This window comes from Triticum aestivum, chromosome 5B (assembly GCF_018294505.1).
Source record: "Triticum aestivum cultivar Chinese Spring chromosome 5B, IWGSC CS RefSeq v2.1, whole genome shotgun sequence".
NCBI classification, from domain to species: domain Eukaryota; kingdom Viridiplantae; phylum Streptophyta; class Magnoliopsida; order Poales; family Poaceae; genus Triticum; species Triticum aestivum.
The window spans coordinates 301,876,706-301,887,703 of NC_057807.1; positions in this window are offsets into that span (position 1 = coordinate 301,876,706).

A 10,998-nucleotide genomic window follows, 5' to 3' on the forward strand; every position below is an offset into this window, starting at 1 on the left:
TCGAACTGCTAGCGTTTCAGCTGGAATTTAGCACGACCAGAGTCATCAAGGGAGCCGCACTTGCAAATTTCGTGGCAGAATGGGCAGAGGCACCAGGCCTCAAGGCAGGCATGGACCGATCGCTTTCCCCGGGAAGCGAGGCACCGGACGGGTGGATCATGTACTTTGATGGGCCATTCTCCCGACATGGCACGGGGGCCGGCGCAGTGCTCATATCTCCTACTCAGGACAAGCTCTACTACATTTTGCAACTCTGTTTCCAGCATGGAGAAAAGGTCTCTAACAACATAGCAGAATACGAAGGCCTGATAGCAGCTTTGAAAGCTGCATTCGCCTTGGGAGTAAAGCGCGTCATCATCAAGGGCGATTTGCAACTCCTCGTCAACTTTTTGAACAAAGTATATGAGCCGAGGGACGAGCACATGGAAGCCTATCTCGCGGAGGTTCGCAGGATGGAGAAATAGTTCTGGGGGCTAGAGTTGCAGCATGTGCCTCGCGGCACCAATCAATAGGCCGATGACATCGCCAAAAGGGCGTCCAGGCGGCTGCCTCAGGAGCCTAGCTTCTTCGAGGAGCGACTCTTCAAACCCTCGGCGGCGCCCTTACTATCGAGCACGATGCAACCCAGGGAGGAGCTCCCTCAGCCGCCTGTCTCGGGAGCCCCGGCCTCAGGGGCACGCCTGCTCCTGGCATTGGAACCTCAGGAAGGATGTTGGACCGCAGAGTTCAAGGACTACTTGACGCAAAGGACCCTGCCGGAGAAGGAGGAGGACGCGGAGCGTGTTGCGCGCCAGGCCACGGCCTATTGCATCAAGGACGGGGAGCTCTACCGGAAGCGACCAAACGACGTATCCTTACGTTACATTTCTAGGGAGCAAGGGAAGGAGCTGTTGACAGACATACACAATGGAGACTGTGGGCACCACTCATCATCATGAACCCTTGTTGGCAAGGCATTCCGCAGCGGGTTCTACTGGCCCACAGCACTTAACAATGCCGTTGAGCTGGCGAAGGCTTGCGAAGCCTGCCAATTCCACGCCAAGCAGATCCATCAGCCGGCTCAGGGCCTGCAGACCATACCCCTCTCATGGCCGTTCACGGTTTGGGGGCTGGACATTCTGGGACCATTCCCATGGGCGCCAGGGGGCTATCGCTACCTCTACATTGCCGTGGACAAGTTCACCAAGTGGGCTAAGGTGGAAGCTGTCCGCACCATCCCAGCGGGCTCCGCAGTCAAGTTCATCAGGGGCCTCATGAGCCGATTCGGGGTGCCTAACCGCATCATCACCGACAACGGTTCGCAATTCACCAGCAATCTCTTCAAAACGTACTGTGCTAACCTTGGAATGCAGATATGCTATGCTTCGGTAGAACACCCCCGGAGCAACGACCAAGATGAGCAAGCCAACACGGAGGTCCTGAGGGCCCTCAAAACTAGGACCTTCAAGAAGAAGCTGGAGGCCTGCAGAAGGGGCTGGTACGACGAGCTCCAGTCTGTGCTATGGTCTATTCGCACGACCCCAACCAAGTCGACTGGCGAAACCCCGTTCTTCCTCGTCTACGGAGCTGAGGCCGTCCTCCCTCACAAGGTCAAGCGTCGTTCCGCGTGGGTCCTGGCGTTCGACGAGGCGCAGCAGGACGCCATGCGGGGGACGGATCTTGTGCTGGGGGAGGAACGCCGTCTAGAGGCCGCGCTGCGGGCGGCAAGATATCAACAGGCGCTGCGACGATACCACTGCCGCAACATCCTCCCCAGAACTCTTGAGGTAGGGGACCTCGTGCTCAGACGGGTCCTCTCCAGGGAGGGGCTGCACAAGCTCTCTCCCATCTGGGAGGGCCCGTTCAAGGTTGTTCATGTTTCCAGGGCCGGCTCCGTGCGCTTGGAGACCCAGGAGGGGGTGCCCATCCTGAACGCGTGGAACATTCAACATCTCCGGAGGTTCTACCGCTGAGCGAGGCCTAGTGCCTATGGAAAAGGCCCGGTGCCTGTGAAGAAGGCCAATGCCTGTGAAGCTTGCCGCTTTAGGTAAAAGGCCCGGTGCCTGTGAAGAAGGCCAATGCCTGTGAAGCTTGCTCCTTCCCCCTCCTCTCTCAAGAAAAGGCCCGGTGCCCGTGAAGAAGGCCAATGTCTGTGAAGCTCGCCGCCCGTGACACTCTCACATAATAATGAGTGGGGCTGTACACGCCCCGGAGTCTCCGGAGTGCCGCCCTTGGGCCTCGGGGGCTCCCGCCCATGCCCAGTTGCAGCACTTAGCTCCGCGCTGGTGAGAAGACGTCGAAGACTAGATTAGGTGCCGGACGTGGCTTTTCGTTTGCTTTCTACAGTCGATCAGTTCTTCTTTGTTTAAAGCTTTAGTTGGAGTTGCTTTCAGTGTTGTGCGGCGCTCAGCCCGTGTTTTCTGTCTTTTGCCCCTCGCTTGAACTTGCTTTCCTTTTACGACCCTAGCGAGGGAGGCCGCGCAGGCACCCTCACGAGCGTCGCCTGGTTTTATTTCATGAGGTTCCTTGGCCTAGGTTCGCCACGGGAGCACTCCTCCCAGTCAATGTCTCACGAGCATCACGACACTAACGTCAGGCCCGAGTAGGTCACCCCCGCGGCCGGGGGCTGAAACCTAACCCTCCAACAAGTTTCTTCTCACAGGCCTCGAAGACCCATGACAAGGCCCCTGGCCGGAGCCTCCCGAGGCTGGCGCCGTAGCGAGTTCCCCCCTACCAAGCTAAGTTGTTCCTACGCCTAAACGTACAGCACCATAGCACAACACAAAGATAGAAGGAACATCATGATAATTAAAAGCAATAGTCTAGCACGCCCCCACGGGGCTCCATACTTCTCTCTCTCTATGCAGATGAAGCAAAATAGGCGTGGCCCGACCGTCTACCACACAAGGAGGAAGATCCATGTCATCTTCCGAAGCTCAGGCGGCCTCCTCCTCACGCTTCACCTGGGTGTGGCGGCGGGACGATCCACCTCCCCCCTCGAAGCGAGCACAACGGAGCGGTGGCTGATGCGGCCACCGCTGAAGGAGCTGCCGTCGGAAGAAGAGTTGCCGATGCTTGAAGAGCTATGGGCGCCGCCGGGCGCACGCCCGACCCCGTCTTCGCCGCTGCCGTCGCCGAGGATGAGGGGACGACCATTGTCATCACCTTCGGGGCAGCACCCGGCGCGGCGGCCATCCCCTCCGAACACCCTCACGAAGAGGGTGGCGTCGCCGTCGAACTTAAAATGGAGAGTGCATCGCTGGCCAAGACCACGCGCGCGGGCAAACGTCTGCCATCCGCGAGTCAACACCACGTTCCCGGCAACGAAAACCTCCACCACCACCCAAGAGGCCCTGCTGCAGCAGCCATCCGCCTGGAGCCAGAGCCCGCTCGTGGCGCCTGCTGGCAGCTCGCCATCAAAGAAGCGGGGGAGCTGGAGCCAATTACCGGCCAGATCCTCCCACCAGACGACAAACTCCAATAGCACCTCCCCAGAATGGAATCGAGGGGGGGGGGGGGGAGGCCGCGCGGCCATGGCGCATCTCCCTCACCGATCAAGCATCCTCCGCCCAGGCCTCGGTCAGTCTTCACGAGAGTCACGGGATGCTTGCAGGGGCGGCCATGGCCTTGCTTGGCTGGAGGAGAGTCAGGCCCTTCCTGGCGGGCCTTCCCCTTCTCCGTGGCTGAAAACCTCTTCATGGGCACCATGGAGCGCGACAAGTCAGGGGGGGGGTGAAGAAGAAGAGGCGAAGCAGGGAGAAGTGGACTGGAAGGGCTCGCGCCGTTCCGTACTTATAGCTGGAGGAGGCCAACAGTCGTCCTCCACAATCGTAGGTAATCATGACCCGTTTTTGCATGCAGGGACTTGTCAAGTCGTGCGGTTGGCGAGGCGTCGTGGGGAAGCGAAGGCACCACGACCTATCAATTGCCACACGACGCCCAAGGCCGCAAGCTATTGGGGCCCGCGGCGCTTCGCACTTGCCCCTTCGCTTCTCTGCTAAGCCAAGTCCGGGCGCGCCTTGGGCCTGGGGCCTACTGTCGGTGTTCTGGGAATGGGGGTCCCCAGACTTGCCTGCCTGCGGCCTGCGGCGTGGCTCAAGCGGGGGCCTAGTACATCCCAGCTTCATCATCTCAAGCTCAAGACCCTCGCGAGGGGCCAAGCCTCGCGGGGCGGATGACAGGAAGCTTCCTCAGGAGCAGCCTCATCAGGCGGGCTCGCGAGGAGGCGGAGAGATCAAGGTAGGGTACCTCGCAAGGTGCCCGTGACGCAAGACATGACGATCGAGACCAGGCGGGCGCCGGCCTGCGCAGTGTCCTTGTTTCCCCTTTGGTGCAAAGGGGGCAAGCACAAGCCAATGCATCAGGCAAAGGTTACCGTTTCAGTGCAACAAGACCAAGACCAGCGGGACGGCAGGATGGAGGTCACCATGGGGCCCTGGACGGCGTCACCATCAGAGTCTTTGGCAGTTGAAGACCAACTTTAGTCAGGATAAGTGTACTATCTGTTCCCCTTCAAAGTGGCTAATTGTTGGCGCCCTTCCCGCTCATTATTTGGGAAGAGGCCCAGGGCCTCCCTCTATAAATAGAGCTAGCCATCACAGAGGGAGGAGATCGAGATTTCGGGTAGACTAGAGAGAGAGAAGCGACTGAACTCAGCAAAGCAGTTCATCGCGACAGCTCAAGAACAGACCCTCGCGAGGCTGTTCTTCCTTTGTATTGTTCATCATCAGCCCCTGAGGCAATCCACCACACCACACACCGGAGTAGGGTATTACACCATAATGGTGGCCTGAACCATTATAAACTTCGTGTCCCTTGTGTGTTCTTCTTCCTAGATTAAATCCCTTGTGAGGCTTCAAGACGTGAGCTGGTAGGAGGAGAGATCTTCGTGCGCACCCGAGAGTTCGAACCTCAAGGGTCTGCCAGAACCCAAAATCCGACAAGGACTAGGCGAGCCTTCGGGAAGTGGCGCCGGACACCTGATTCTCTCCGCCTTGATGAGCCATTCCTAGCCGCGGATGGTTTTCAGAATAATGTTATGATAAATATAAATGAAGTGTTCGGTTTCTGGGTTACTTACTCGGGTATCTGGGCGGTTGCAGCAATCCGAAGTGCGAGGTGATTTGGAGGAAGGCTTCACACACGACGATGAACAACGAGATGTGAAGGATGGTGTCCGAAGCCAGATCATGAAAATCTAGCCCGTAATAGAACATGAGCCCCCTCACAAAGGGATCAAGGGTGAAGCCTAAGCCGTGGAGGAAGTGAGAAACAAATACGATGCTCTTTTTGGGCTCAGGAGTAGGGATGACCTGCCTTGGAGCAGGAAGCCTATGCTTGACGTCGGCAGTCAGATATCTGACCTACCTAAGCTTCGCAATGTCCTCCTCTGTGACAGAGGAGGCCACCCACCGGCCTTGAAGGCTGGATCTGGACATGATTGAAGATCCGAAGTGCTTAAGCTTGGGCTTCGGGTGTTGGAACTCGAGATGCGGAAAGGCGCCAGCATGGTAGAAAAGAGGGATAGGCCTCGGCCCCTCTATAAAGGGGGTGAATATCAAGCGTCCTCAGCGTAACCGCTTGGGACTTACCTAAAAACACGGAGTCATACCAACAGGCGTCGTGGGGCTGCACGCGCCCATATTGACGAAAGATCCCGCGATAAGAGGGACATGATCTCTGCTTCGACAAGACGTGGCGAGGAAACCGCCTCGCGATATGTGCGGTAGCTGGCTATGGGAAGATGGTTCAATAATGACTTGACCATGGTGTCGTGTCACATTATCTAAAGTTGTCAGCAGATTATATTTGTGGAATATCGTTCTCTCTACGGTGGAATGTGAAAGTCGTTTTGCAGAGCCGGACACGATTTAAGTGTTCGAGGTTTACTTTGGAGTATTCGGAGATGGAGCCCGTCTTGCAATGCGGAAGACAAACTGCGCGCCGGACTCATCGTCATTGAAGCCTGGTTCAGGGGCTACTGAGGGAGTCCTGGGTTAGGGGGTATCCGGACAGCCGGACTGTATACTTTGGCCAGACTGTTGAACCGTGAAGATACAAGACTCAAGATTCATCCCGTGTCTGGATGGGACTCTCCTTTGCGTGGAAGACAAGCTTGGCGATTCGGATATTAGATCTCCTTCTTTGTAACCGACTCTGTGTAAACCCTAGCCCCCTCCGGTGTCTATATAAATCGGAGGGTTTGGTCCATAGAGGGACAATCATAATCATCATAGGCTAGCTTCTAGGGTTTAGCCTCTACGATCTCATGGTAGATCAACTCTTGTAATACTCATATCATCAAGATCAATCAAGCAGGAAGTAGGGTTTTACCTCCATCGAGAGGGCCCGAACCTGGGTAAAACATCGTGTCCCTTTGTCAGGACCCCGACTCAATGCCACATAGATCTAGCATGTAACACTTCATATCACTTTGCGGCCTCACGCACGGTATTCCCACGGGTGTCGCCTTACCTTTACCCGGGACCGTTTGCGCCTTTGGGCACACGTATATGATAGTGTCGCTAGCATCCATATGATAAGGAGCCCGGGTTGACATGGCTAGTCGTAAACCCAAAGTGGCACAAACTTACAGGGACAGGCATCCATGACCCAGCATCGAACGTGTCGGTCATCAGCGAGTGAATCCAGGCTGTAGCACTGGGCTAGCAGGACTCCGGTGAACCGGGCTGTAGCGGGCTAACAGGACTCCGGTATTCATCGCGTGACATTTCCCCGAAGGGACAGACACAGGAACGAAGAAGGACACATGCCGGCCAGCCTAAGTGTTCCGGAGCAGCAGCAAGCTACCATGGCTCAGTGGAAACACTAGGAGACATTTCCCGGTAAGAGAGGCTACTAAGGATAAACAACTAGATAGTCAGATCCCACACATACCAAGCATTTCAATAACATACACACAATATGCTCGATATGTGCAAATACAACATGGCATCACAACATGACTCTACGACTCAAGTAATTATTCAATAGGCTCCGAGGAGCGAGATATTACAAACATGGGTCTCATGACCCAACAATCAGAGCATACAAGTCAAAGCACAAGCGGAAGCTATCATGTCTGAGTACAGACATCTATAAATGAAAAAGGCTGAGAAGCCTGACTATCTATCAGATCCTGCCGAGGGCACAAGATCGTAGCTGAGGTAACAAGCTAAACGTCGAAGTCCACGCGGAACTACTAGTGAGACTGAAGTCTCTCTGCAAAAACATAAAATAGGCAAACGTGAGTACAAATGTACCCAGCAAGACTTACATCAGAACTAACTACATATGCATCATTATCAACAAAGGGATGGTGGGGTTTAACTGCAGCAAGCCAGCTTTGACTCGGTGGCTATCCTAAACTACGACTGCAAGTAACTCTTTTGAGGTGGCGCACACGAGTCCACATATTCACCATATCAATACACCACTATGGATCCGCTCCCGTCTCCCTACGAGAACGCCATCCATAGCACTCACGCTTATCTTGCGTATTTTAGAGTATCCACTTTCACTTGTCTATGAACTGATATAAGCAACCCAGAAGTCCTTTACCGCGGACACGGCTATTCGAATAGATGATGTTAACCCTGCAGGGGTGTACTTCTTCATACATGTTTCCACCACTTAGCGTCTGCACACGACATGTGCTCGGCAGACTTCAAGCGAAAGCCGACGTGGGTGTAGACCACGACCTACCTAAACACTCAAGTCTCTAGTCCAGGTTTATCGCCTATTCGGGTTCCATCCATGAGGAGATCCGGCCGGAGTTTCGCTCACAGCCCCAAACGATGTGAACAGGGTTCCGTGACACCAAACGGGCGCCCGGTATACCCGGCCACGTGCCTACCGCATCACAGCCCACCCCTACGGTCAGCGCTGTCCACGGCCTCCAGCATACTACAAACACCAGAAACTACTTGCAACTCCTGGACAGAGGACGAGGGTGAATAAGAAGTCGAGCGGGGTCATATTTCAGGGCCCAATGTATGGTAGTAGCTGAATCATGGATCACAAACGCAGAACTCAGTTCCTGAGGACGGCTGCAATGAGACAACCCACCATGTACTCCTACATGGCCTCTCACCGCTACCTTTACCAAATCGTGTTCACACACTTAGCTCACACACAGTAGGACATGTTCACACGCCTCTGATTCATCCCCGATGAATCAGACCTGACTCAACTCTAAGCAGTAGCAGGCATGACAAACAAGCATGAATGAGTAGGCACAACAGGGCTCAAACAACTCCTACTCATGCTAGTGGGTTTCATCTATTTACTGTGGCAATGACAGGTCATGCAAAGGATAAAGGGGTTCAGCTACCGCAGCAAGTAACAGATGAATCGGTGTTGTCCTAATGCAGTAAAAGAGAGCAGGAGCGAGAGAGTAGGATTGTATCGGAATGAACAAGGGGGTTTTGCTTGCCTGGCACTTCTGAAGATAACATTGAGTCTTCATCAGTGTCAACGATCACATCATCGGTATCACGTCTATCGAGAGGGGACAATTACCAGCAACATAGAAGGGAACTCAATCAATGCAATGCACAATATGATGCATGATCATGACATGGCAAAATGAATGTGTTTTGGGCTAATGCATCTAAAACCAGATTAAATGAGGTTGGTTTGAATACAAGATTCAAATTCAAACTCCATATGTGATTATTCAAATGCCATTTAATTGATTTGTGCTAAACAGCAGCTATAAGTTGTTCTAACATGCATGAAAATGGTACAGATGGATTCCTTGAATTTTTCTGATAATTTTTCATATATAAATTATTTAATTTGGAGTTACGGTTAATTTTCTATGATTTATTGAAGTTTATACAATTTCTGGAATTTCCTGATTATTATAAAATAAATTAAATTCCAGAAAAGGAATATGGCGTCAGCATGACCTCACCCTGACGTCATCAGGTCAACAGGGCGGTCCAGGTCAAACCTGACGTGTGGGTTCCACACGTCAGTGACACGGGTTAAACAGGGGGGGTTTAGTTTAGTTTAATTAAAGATTAGGGCACTAGGGCCCACATGTCAGTGTCAGCAGGGGGTAATTAGTTTAACTAATCCGATTAGTGCTAATCCTAATTTAGTTAGTGGCCAGAGGCCCACACGTCAGTGACCCAGGGTCAAACTGGGCCCAGCAAGTCAACTGTCAACGGGGTCAACCCCACCGGCGACTTGACGCCGGCGAGGCCAACCGCGGCGGCGAGCCTCGGGTTTGCATCTCCGGCGACCAAACGGCCGGCGGAGGGCATCTACGTGACGCTGGTGGACTCGCGCGTCGAGTGGTGCAGGCGTTGGGTGCGGGGGTGGCCGGAGTTGTCGCCGGCGTCGACCTTGGCGGTCGCCGGAGCTCGGGGAGGTCGGGGTTGGCGCTAGGGGGCACGGCAGGTCGCACGGGTGGGCGCGCTCGGCTCCTGGAAGGGTGCTGAGCACGTTGCCGTGCTCGGGAGTTAGCTACGGTGGCTCTAGCACCGTCTGCGTCATCGCCGGCGGCGAGGAACGGTCGGCTCCGACAGCCAGGGTGGTTAGAGGGCGCGGACGGGCACGGAGAGAGAGGGGAAATGGACAGGGGCTCACGGTGAGTTCGAAGAGAAGGTCGGCGTGCTCGGGGAGGCGGTGGAGACGGCGAATCAACGGCGGCGGTGGTCGGAGCCCGAGGTGGAAGACGACGGCGATGGCGATGTTCCGGGCCCTCCCGGCTTGCGTGGCTCATCGAAGATGAAGAAGACAACGTGGCGGAGCTTCTGGGCGCGTCGGGTTTGCGTGGGGTGGCCGGTGTCCGCGAGGGAGCTCGTCGGTGGCGGCGGCTCCGTTCGGTCGCGGGAGGGAGAGAGAGCAGAGGGGGAATAGGGACGGAGGGAGAGCGAGAGGGGTTCCAGGGAGAGCGAGAGAGAGGCCAGGGGTGTCGTGGCGTCTCCAGGCGCATCGAGGAGGGAGGCAACCAGGCAGGAGGTGGCCAAGCGCGACGGCGGTGCTCGCCACCGAGCTGCTTCGTGCGCTGGCACGGGAAGAAGACAGGAGAAGGGGGGGCCAGGTGGGCTGGGCCGCGCAGGTGGGCTGCACAGTGTTGGGCTGTGGGTGGCTGCCAGGTAAGCTGAGGTAAGTGGCCCAGGTAGGTTTCCTGCTCTGTTTTATTTTTTTCTTCTGTTTTGTTTTATTTAATATCTTTTGCCATTGTTTTTTTTGAATTTAAACAAATTCAAACAATGCCAAAAACTCCTCTGAATAATTTTATTTTGCTAGATGGACTTTTCCAAAAGCTTATAAAATATTTAAGGGTATTTGAAATTATATTCTAATTATATGAATATAATTCAAATTCAAATAGCTAATGATTTAAATTCAAAGTCCCAAAAATAAATTCTTAAAAATGTTCAATATTTTGGTTGGGACCAGAACCCTTGCCAAAAATTATCAAACATTTAAGAAGAGCATTTTGGAACAATGAATGAGATTTTTAGGGTTTTTGCCCTTCTTTTATTTAGGGTTTTGAGGCTTCCAATTTCCCTCAGTTCAAGTTTCAAAAATTTAAATATGATGCACAGATGGAAGCAAGCATAGGTCAGGACAGAACTAGGGATGTGACAACTCACCCCCACTAAACAAGAATCTCGTCTCGAGATTCAAGCGTAGGGTAAGGTGAAGGGTAACGCAGTCTAGTATAATCTTCACGATCCAGGTTGCACTTCATAGGAACGTTGATTCGATCACCATCTTTGTCTTGTCGTCTTGTTCTGAGAACTCCAACTAATCATGACAAGAAGAGGAAAGGAAAACTCTAGAAGGATCGATCTTCTCGAAGGTCGAACAACTCAGGATTAACTCTCGGAATGTGACATAGCAACATCTCTCGAGCCGAGAGACGAAGCATACCTCTAGAGGGATGGAGTGGAGCAGGTGACGAGGTTCACTAGGTAGACAGCAATTCCAGACTTAAGAATGTGGTGATCGGTTGTCAACATAGCGAGGAGTTGAATTGCCATGATACCACGACGAAAC